At 39.3% G+C, this 11081-nt stretch overlaps 1 long non-coding RNA gene across 1 annotated transcript; it reads left to right on the top strand.

The window, feature by feature from the left end:
• The first annotated feature begins 3403 nt into the window (after window positions 1-3403).
• LOC127315815 (uncharacterized) lies at window positions 3404-9809 on the top strand. Its single transcript, XR_011745721.1, has 5 exons — window positions 3404-7118; window positions 7208-7279; window positions 7697-7824; window positions 8019-8200; window positions 9380-9809. It is a non-coding gene; the product is annotated as an uncharacterized lncRNA (long non-coding RNA).
• Window positions 9810-11081: the final 1272 nt, after the last annotated feature.

Here is an 11081-nt window from a genome sequence, read left to right as displayed (position 1 = left end):
AGTGTAAATTTTAACATAAAATTTTAATCTAGAAAAAGGCAAAATACACTAAAAGTGAGATCCCACCGGCACACCCTAGCTTACTGTTGCAAGCATCGTTTGCAGGTATCTAGCGATGCCACTTGATTATATCTTAATTTGAGATTACGGGCTGAGAAATACACATCTAAACAACCTAATCAGTAAGACCGCTCCTGCCTTGAAAGTAATATCGAATGCTGAAACCCATAATCTTCAGCATATGGGCTTATAAGATGAAGGTTACATTGTAAATCTGATGCGGATTAACACAACGAAGGTTCAGATAGCTTAGCATGGATTTTGTATGGTTCAATAGAAATATGGCTGGCTGCCATTATCCCTTCAGGGTATAGGTAGAATCCATGATGTTAGACTTACCAATTGGTCTTATGTTGAGTAACATCTATGCAGATTGTGTCCAATCATTGATTCAACAAAATAGTTCAAAGGAAAATGTGACTGTGCTAAGATTTTAGTCGCCCAGTACAAAAATACGGTGTAGGTAGTAGTAAAAAACATATTCATCTGAAAAGTTGCTGCATCAAATGTTTTACTATGTAAGGGACTCAGCACTGAGAGAATAGCTATAGTATGCAAGTATCAAGAAGGACTCAGCACTGAGAGAAAAGATGGAAGGGAGGGGAAGAATACATGATGATGTTGTGTTCTGAAGGAACCCTTGATGATTCGATATGTTTTTGTACTATGAACCTGACTGCTCTCAACTATATGAAATGCATTAGTAAAAGGCGTAGAGTGGAGGAACACAATACCAACAGTAATTCCTGATGAAGATGACATTGGTACGAAAGGTTAGTCTCGTTTTACATACTATCATTCTTAATATGTTCAGTGCCAGTATACTAAAAATAATTCTTCCATAAAGTGTTGTTCATATGAAATTCCGGTTTTTGAATGATATCATAAGTTACAGGCTTCATTAGCATATATTTATGTTGTTACATTCATAAAATTATATTTTTCTATACAAACAAATACGTTAATACTGACTCACAACAAACAAATCAACATAAATAGCCAGATGTACGAGCCATTAATGTGTACAACATGCCAAAAATATGTATTTTAAGTGATATTTTTGTATGTCACGTAGAAAAACAATTGGGCCAACGAAACAAAACACAAGTCATCCCCTTGTTTAGTATTGTATAAATGCTAGCGAACATTTTGCCACTTTCTTCCATACATTGAACTCTTACCATTCGTGGCTTAGCCCCCATCTCTAATTTTATATTAATTCTCCAATGACAGGTGATGTGATCCCAAACATAAAAGGTATAACCTACACATTTGAAATTAATATCAGAAAATGTTAATAATGGATTGTACTAGATCATAGATCTTATGGCTTACCATGCAAGTCTTGGATTCTTCTGATATTTTTGAGTACATTGATGAAGTCAAATGAGAACTCGAGCACACATATGTACTACGGATGTTTACAAACATTGCACAGGTCTGTCATTGTGAATTTTATCTACAAGCTAGCGCCAAACTTCTACAACAATAGGATTGTGATCTAGTGCATTTCTAGCAACCGAAAATTACATTGGATCCAGTGCTTGCTGAACCGTGGCCGAACAATGGAGCCCGATCTATTTTGAACAACTCGGAACAAGGTCTTGTACACACTAAAGATAGGATTGTCATTCTTAGATGATAGCATACAATTGAAAATTTTCTTACATCGGCCTTATAATTTAATTATTTTTACATTGTCCTCGTTAATTAAAAATGCCAAAGATGGTTACTGTTTTTTTACATTCTCCTCGTTTTGATTAGTTCATGTCTGATTGCTATTATTACACTCTTTTGTATAGCTCCATACTGTTGTCTTCTTTTCATTTCCTCCCCCCTTGATGTAATTGCTACTTTGGTTCCATGCCTTGTGCATAGATAGATAAAAATAAAATCACACCTTAGGGGCTTCCCCTACAGTATCACGATAAAAAAATATTATTAATGTAGAATCAAAATTCTGAATATCATAGCTACATATGAACTTATTTCGTTGTGGAGTGAATAATAAACATGTTCGGTTAATGTATATGCCCTTTATTCAAATAATATATCAATTTGTAAAAAAACAATGCTTTTCTTCTTCACTTGATAGATGTCACATGAACAAACCATCAACTACCCAAATTTCTTAATAGAATTTAAATACAGTTATAGTGATTAATCATCAAATGATAATTGCCTCTTGAAATCACACAAACAACACGATTTATCTCGTGCTTATGTTCTTAGGACCATTTACAAGCCAGAACAAGTAACAATTTTTATTATGTCTAATGTGCAAAAATTACAAATCATTTCGTGAATCAGAATAACAACAGATCATTCACATTCTAATTAGTTGCATGGCATAGTAGTACTAATTGGTATCGCATGATTCGTATGATTCATATGACGATTCACTATCTACCTCATCATCTTCAACTTCTTCATCCATATCTTCTTGTAGACGGCATCGAGCTCTCCTGACTCCTTTGCTTTTCGCATTCTTTTCTTTGCCCTTCCTCTTCTCCTGCCTGCACCGGAGCCACCAACCGCAAACGTTTGTGGTGGGTAGGGGCACCCTTGTGCACATTTTTTTCACCCATGGGGCAATGATTGGTTTCGCTCCATCTTCAGTTCTAGAATCCTTTTGTGCTCGACTTTTGTGGGGCTTTAAAAATGATTGCCAAATGAACATCTTGATCATCATTCGATGGCTCAGCATGCACTGGCATCTCATCTAGAAAATTTCTTCTAGCTGCTACCTAAGTTCTTTGAGGACTATCATGGCTCTTTCATAGGCTACTGTTGATCTGCTCCCTACTCGAATATTGGCATAAGCTTCTCTGATCAAGCTGGAATTCGTACCACTTAATGACCTTGTTCAGTTTGGACACATAGGGAAGCTTATGAACCTTCTCATTTATCAATACTATAATTAGGTGTGAGCTTAGCAGTGTGCACAATGAGACACATAATTAATGTAAATGTGGTCCCAATCACAGTATTTTTCATGTGTAAAATTTGAAAGATCAATATTCTGGTTAGATGTGTGCTCCGACCCTCTGCACTCACAAATGTACTTCTCTTCATCTTCATTTCTAACTATTTTAAACTCATGTCGTGACCATGAAAAAGTAGGGCCTAATCTATACAAAAATAAACTACCCTCTGGAACGTCAAATGGGTAGGATTTATGTCCATGATGTATTATACAAATACCAAGAGGCCTATGTTGTTGGAACATCAGAGAAGGCCCTATTTTTCCATGGTCACAACATGAGTTTAAATTAGTTTGCAATGAAGAGGAAGAGAAGTACAATTGTGAGTGCAGAGGGTGGGAGCACACAGATAGATAAAATATGAAACTCCCAAATTTAATACATGGAAATACCATGATTCTAACCAAGTTTACATTAATTATCCATCTCATTGTGCACGGTTTCTATGCTCATACCTCATTATTGTATTGATAAATAAGCAGATTTAGAAGCTCCCTAGCAAGTATGTGTTAAGAAGGTACTCGAGGAATGCGCATGTTGACCTTTCTTATGATAGCTGCCCAAACCGGACCCGATGGCAGATCATAAAGTGGTAACAATTCAAGCTTGCTCAGAGAAGCTTATGCAAAAGTTTGAGCAGGAAACGGGTCAATAGTAGCTTATGAAAGAACCATGACCATCCTCAAGGAATTAGGAAGCAACTCGAAGAAAGTTCTACAGGTGAGATGTCACTGCATGATGAGCTAGCCACTTATGACCAGGATGTCCATTTGGCAATCACTCTAAGCCCACCAAAGTCGAGCACAAAGTGTTCTAGAACTGAAGTTGTAGCGAAACCAATCATCGGTGCATGGGGGAAAAGTTGTGCACAAGGGAGTGTAGCAATTGTGGCCTTAGAGAAGGTCACAATAAGGCATTGTGCCCCTACCCACCACAAACGTTTGCAGTAGGTGGCTCTAGCTTAGGCAGGGGAAGGGACAGGGGAAAGAATGCATAAGACAAAGGAGTCATGAGAATTCGATGCCCTCTACTGGCTTATGTGGATGAAGAAGGCGAAGATGAAGATGAATCGAAGAAAGATGATGAGGTAGATAATGAATCATCATATGAATTAGACGATAGCGATTAGTACTATGGCATACAACTAATTAGAATGTGAACGTTAACAATCTGTTGTTATTATGAGTCACAAAATGATTTGTAGTTGTTGCATATTTGAGAAAATAACTGTGACTTGTTCGGCTCGTTATAAATGATCCTAAGAACTTAAGCACGGGAAGAAAATCTTGCATACCCTCGATGCGATGTTTGTGTGATTTCAAGAGGCAATCATCATTTAATGATTAATCATTATAACTATTTTTAATTTATTATACACTGACATAAGAAATTTGGGCAGCTGATAGTTTGTTCATGACGTCTATTAAGTGAAAAAAAAAGCACTATTTCTTTTACAAATTGACATATATTACTTAAATAAAGGACATATTCACCAGCCGAACATGTATGCATAAATGCATATACAAAAAGTATTATTCACCCTACAACAAAATGACGTAAGTAGATTGGGTGCGAGTTCATGTGTAGCAATCATATTGGGCATTTTCATTATACCATTAATAGTTAAAAACAGGTCAACGTAAAAAATAGTAATCAAACATCAACTAATCAAAGTGACGTAATGTTATTTTTTTGTAATCATGTTCTACCTAATTCTAATTTTAGCAGTCATATTTTACAATTTTAATTAACGAAGTGAGTGTCAAAAACATTAAATTAACAACATTTTACATTGTACACTATGATCTAAGAATGACAATCGTACAAGACCGAATGCTTGTTCTGAGTGGTTCAGAATGGACCAGGCTCCATTGTTCGGTCACGGTGATTCAGAAAGTACCGGATCCCGTGCAATTTTTGGTGGTTAGAAATGCACTAGATCACAATCCTGTTGCCATAGAAGTTCTGAGCTAGCTTGTAGATATCATTCATAATGGCAAACTTGTGCAAATATTTGGAGTACTAGTATGTGTGCTCTAGTCGTCATTCGATTTCATCAATGTACTCACAATATCAGGAGAGTTCAGGACTTGCATTGTCAGCTATAAGATCTATGATCCAGTACGATAGATTACTAACATGCTCTGATATTAATTACAAATGTGTAAGTTATATACCTTGTATGCTTGGGGGTCACTTCACCCGTTGTTGTTGAAGTAACATAAAATTAGAGATGGAGCTAATGGGCGGATGGTATGAGTTCAACGTATGGAATAAGGCAAAATATTACCTAGAAGGGGAATGGAGGATGTCCGCTAGCATTTAGATATTAAACAAGTTGATGAGTTGTGTTTTGTCATTGCCCAATCATCCACAAACACTTAACTCTTTGCCATATGCGCCGGTTGCAGGCGGTTTTAGACTGCCTAGATCAGGGCGGACCAAGAAGAAAGTTTGAGTGGAGGCCAAATATATGAGTGGGGGCACTCTTCAAGAAAATTTGAATGATTCAAGATTTTTTCTTATATATCTGCATACATTTAAGAGAGATTTAGAAATTTGAGTGGGAGCTTATGCCCCCATTCATGCCTTCTTGGGTCCGCCCCTGCCTAGATGCACAATAGGTCAATTTTGTTGCGTCGTTACTTAGAAAATACCAAAACACTGTCTGGGTACTTATGATTTGTGCTAACTTTAAGGAAATCTCGATCTTTTTTCTTCAGCGGAATACGGGGCTGAACAGCAGTTGTGCGAGATGGAGGAATGTGTACATACAAAAGTTAACATACAAGTCATGCGTCATTCTTGCACTACAGGCACTTAAGGATGTGTACATTACATGGACGACGCCAATAATATGACACTCATAATAAGCAAAAACATTACATGGACGTGGACACTAGAATAGAAACATAAGTTTAACTTCGTTTTTTGGGAGAGGGTGCACAAGTGGATCTACGAAAGATAACTTTTTACATATGGGTTAACATGGGCCTGAATTTCTCTGGAGAATCGGGTAAACGCCTGATTTCGTTCAAATCATGGAAGATGAGGCGGGAGAGGTCTTAGATCTGTACTGCTTCTCCTTTGCCTGCGGTACACAAACTTTCGGTGAGAAAGTGCAACACTGAAAGGATAAACATCATATGGAATTAAGTCCGTTGACTGAAATTGCCGGTTTAATGCTACAACGAAGCTGACTCTCTTTGCTATCCTAGTGGTGCAGGAGCTTCTTTGTGAATAATGCACTTCCTTGCTCAAATCGGCCATTCAGAGAAATCTTCGAGCTGTTGACTTGCCACTGTTTGAAAAGCATCACTCAGGCCTTCAATCGATCTGTAACCGCAGGGGTCATTTCGTTCTTCAAATGAGCCACCATTCTTTCTCCAGTCAATCAAGTCCAGAACATCACTGCGAATGTTGACTAGGTTGACGCGGTACATAGATAAGTGGTTGCTGTGGTGATATGTACAAAGGATCTGAATATATTTATGTGGCAAGCAATACTAATTAATGTACTGTATAGAATAAAACGTCAATTGCATCTGAAGTTCTGAACAACCTAATCAGTAAGACTGCTCCGGTCTTAAAATTCAATTGGAATGCAAAGCCATCCATTCTGTTGTGCTATGCACGTCTCTATATTGGTTAAGCCTAGTTTCATATTCAGCATATGGGCTCATAAAGTGAAGGTTACATGGTAAAGATGATGTGGTTTAAGTAACACAAGGAAGCTTCAGGTAAGTTTTGTATGTTTCAGCGAAAATAAGACTCGCTGCCATCATCGCAACAGGCCCAGCTGGAATCCATGAATTTTGGCTTGCCAATTGGTCTTCTGTTGTTCAGTATCTATATCCGGATTGTCCCCAATCAAGGATTCACTAAAATAGTTGGGACGAAAATGTAATGTGGTAGGATTGTAGTGAGCCAGTGCAAAAATTCGGTGTAGATAGTAGCAAAAAATTCATTCATCCCAAAAATTGTTGCATCAAATGTTTCAGATGTACCGAGGTAGATCCAGCATAAGGACTCGGTACTGAAAGAGCGGAGAGAAGGGGGGAAGAATACGAGATGGTGTTGTTCTCTAAAAGAACTCTTAGTTATTCCTCTTGCTTATTTTGTACTATGAATCTGACTGATTTCAACTGCATGAATATACGCAGTACCAAAAGGCATAGAGTGGGAGCAACACCAAGATCTAGGAGCAGCAATAAGGCCTGATGAAGATGCTGTTGGTATGCCTCTTAGTCTCGTTACATGAAATTTTGGTTCTCGAATGCAATTATAAGTTACATGCTCCATTCCTTTAAGGAGTATATGTTAGGATTTTTATCAGTGATTTATGTAGGCGTGTTGGGACTTATGCGATCTGAACCTCTCAGCCTCCAACTAGCTTGTCTAAATAAGTCCTGCCACTCGATCCATATAAAACACACATATGATTTTATATCTGTTTGGTTATTTTTATTTTTTATTTTTGTTTGACAAGTATCTTGTCATGCATCCTACCATGATTCATGAGGTGTTAAAACTTGAAAGGAAATATTACTTCTACTGCATCCTTGATTCAGCTCCATTTATCATATCTTGAGCATTGAATGTCCATGATATGGCAGATGGTATCTTTAATTAGTAAATTTATGATGTAGCAGGTTCATTTAAAGATGCTCAAGTCAAAATATGTCCTCCACATCCTGGGTTTATTTGTGGACTTTGCTTAATATGTGCGAAAAGCCAAAATGCAGATGTTTCAGGAGTTGCTTTTAGTTACAAATCTAAGGTACATAGACCTCTTAGCTCTGACCTCTCTCTCTAAACATGAGAGGGGTGATGGAGTAAATTAAGATCACCCTTTTCTTTAATACACTCTAGGATTAGGTTTTGAAATTTTTCGAAATTGTTGTTCTTTTCTAGTTGTCCTTTTGATGTACCATCAGTGCTTTACTTGGATTCTGAAGAACTATTTAAATGCAGGGATTGAGGCTAGGTACTTCAGAAATGGACAGGCTACGTGGGTCTGAAGTGAAAATTTTGTTGCGTGAAAGAAAAACTGGCGCTTATTTTGGACTTGGATCATACACTGATTAACTCAACGACACTCCATGAGATTTCTCCTGCTGAGATGGACCTGGGAATTCAGACTGCTGCGTCAAAAGGTAAGTTTATCTATTTGCATTCGAAATTGGAGAATTGTTAGCTGTTTTTATACACAGTTGATACGGAGTATGTTTGAGTTAGGACCACAAACATGGTGTGGAATCAGCTCACTTTGATTTTAACCACTAATATATATGAAATTCTTCGAGTTCCTCAGGGAAATACATAGTACTTCTGTTGTCCACCAGTTTCACTACAGAGTTTATTTGCAATGTATGGACAATCCAACATTTTATCTTCGAAACTAGGGGTAAATGTTGCTTCTTGCAGTGAATGACAAAATAAATGACATATAATCAGGGTTTTGCTAAATGTTACTCCCTCCTTGCTACAGTGTAGTGTATCTAAGATTTTTTTAAAGCCAAACGATATAAAGTTTGTATAACCAGATCTCTCTATCTTCACATGCATAGAGTATCTTTTGTATACATCTTCCATCATATAACAGATGTACACTACAAAATGCCCCCCCTTAGCCGGCGGACTTTTTTGGATGGCACAAGTTGCAATCGCTGGCAAAAATAATTGGCTAATGTATGGGCGTTCCCAGCGCCCAACAAGGCTGGCGCACAGATTTTCACCGTGGTTGCTTGCAAACCGGTGGATAAATATGCCGTGCTTGGTGGCAGGCAAGCCCAACACGAGGTAATGCCACGGTTGAGAAAGGAAGGCATTTAGTGTTGCGTCCTTCATTGTAAGGCGATGTGAAAAGTCAGGCCAAAAATAGAGAATGGTCAAGCACGTCCCGCTGACTTGTCAATAACGTCTTGCTGACAAGTGTGGCCATCTCTGCCAAGCCATGCATTGTCTTTATATTGGCAGTTTGTGCATACGTGGCCCAAATAGCTAGTCGCACTAGTTCTAAAGCCCATAAAAAAAACCTAACCGCCACTTGCTAGCCCAGTTCCGATATAATACAAGGAACTCTTAGCCACCACTGCCTACTCTCCAGTCCCCTTTCTATACGCACCACACTCATAGTTATCGACTCCCACTAGCTAAGACGAACCCTAGATACTATATATGTCCCGAATTGGCGCAGCCTCTCCTAGTCGCAGTCATGCACCTTCGTTCAAGGTTGTGAAGTATGGTCTTCATTTCTTGTATAAACAGTATTGCTTCTTCTTTCACATGCATATCCGTTCCTGATTCTAATCGATCTCTGTTATCCTTTTAAGATCCAAGCATGCACCGAGGATGGCAGGCATCTAGAAGCCATCATCGCGTTCGGCGCACGAAGGGACCGCACCCGTGATAGTACCGTGCACGGGGGATACCGGCCATGTCACTGCCGTCGTCATACATTGCGCGGAGGATGCTGTCATGTTGGCACCGCTGTCATAGTGTTGTGTAGAAGCTAGCTGAATAGAGAGGCCCCCAAGATTAGATTAGGGAGGTTCCTCCATTTATCCTTAGGGTAAATGGAGAAATGTAGAAAGGACAAGTGAAGAAACTCTCACCACTTATCCTTGTTTTTTTCGGGGACTTATCCTTGTTGTTCTACTTATTTTCTTTTCTTTTGCATTGGATATTCATAGGATAAGTGAATAAATCTATTAAATTAGTTTGTGTTGTAATCTCATTGTAATATTATGAAAATAATATCGAAATTACTATCTTGATGAAATCAAAATTACTATCTTGATGAAGACACTTGATTATGAATTGTTGATTGTGATTATTTTAGGTGACGTAAAAGATGTACCAACGACGACATTATTACTTCAGGCTGTCTAACAATGGACCGAGGAGTTTTTACTGTGGTCCCGCGTATGATAGAGCTTGGCGTATCATGAAGTACCGATCAGAACAAATGTTGGCTCTGTAGTTTTCCCGGTGTAGTTATTTCTGGAGACCTTTTTTGCCGTGCTAGCTCAAGCGTGACAATTACGGGCAGTCATTGACTATAAAGTCGTTGCGGCCCGTGTGCCATATTGTAGTGCTATCAAAGAGTAGGAAACGAGACGAATTAACTTCTCTATCAAGATACCATGCAGGATCATCTCTTAAAACGGCAAGGCCAACACCTCCATTCTGCCCCTTAATAACGTGAAGTCTCCTTCCAGGCTATACAAGGAGACTGATCAGATCTGGAAACAGTGCTCTTAGATCTCTCTCTCTCTCGTGAAGTTCCTTTTGCTGTGCTACTCTCTAGTCTTCCCCATCCCGGCGACTGCGTGCACAGCCGTCTGGGAGAGCAGGCCTCCGAAACTCCGTCCGTTGAGATCCTGCACCGGGAGACGGGCGATAAGGTTTTTGGGGAGCGTCTCGGCGCGACTGCTTCATCAACGACTACGACTACACCATGGGCGACATCAACAACTCCCATGGTGGTGGTGGTGCTACTGCTGGTGCGACCTTCCCGGTCGCGATGTACGTGATTTCCCTCTCCTACCTTGCACTGCTACTTATTCCATGTTCAGATCTGATGCATGTGCTTAGTCTGATGTGTATGGTTAAGTATGCTTGTGCATCTGTAATGTTGCTTTCGGTAATTAAACTCACACGGAAATTGCCTAATAATCCAACAATCCAAAAACCTTATATGCTTAGGCAATTTTCACCGTCTGGTTTTGCTGCTGCGCTCAAACCGAGCCCGTTTACGGGTTCTCATTTCAAGAGATGACAGAGTAAGACCTTCTTGTGGCTCACTTCTATGGGCGTGCACCGGGTTGCGGAAGGTACTCCCAGAGGTCCGCTTACTCCTGAAGAGGATAAAGCGTTCGGGGATGCCACCGTAATCTTTGTGGGTGCCGTTCTAAGTGTGCTTGGAGACAAGTTGGTTGATGCTTATCTGCACATACGAAATGGGAAGGAACTGTGAGATGCACTGGACGCTAAGTTTGGTGCTGCCGATGCCGGGGGTGAACTGTATGCTAT

The sequence above is a fragment of the Lolium perenne genome, chromosome 1 (assembly GCF_019359855.2).
Source record: "Lolium perenne isolate Kyuss_39 chromosome 1, Kyuss_2.0, whole genome shotgun sequence".
NCBI classification, from domain to species: domain Eukaryota; kingdom Viridiplantae; phylum Streptophyta; class Magnoliopsida; order Poales; family Poaceae; genus Lolium; species Lolium perenne.
This window is presented reverse-complemented; position numbering and strand designations above follow the sequence as displayed.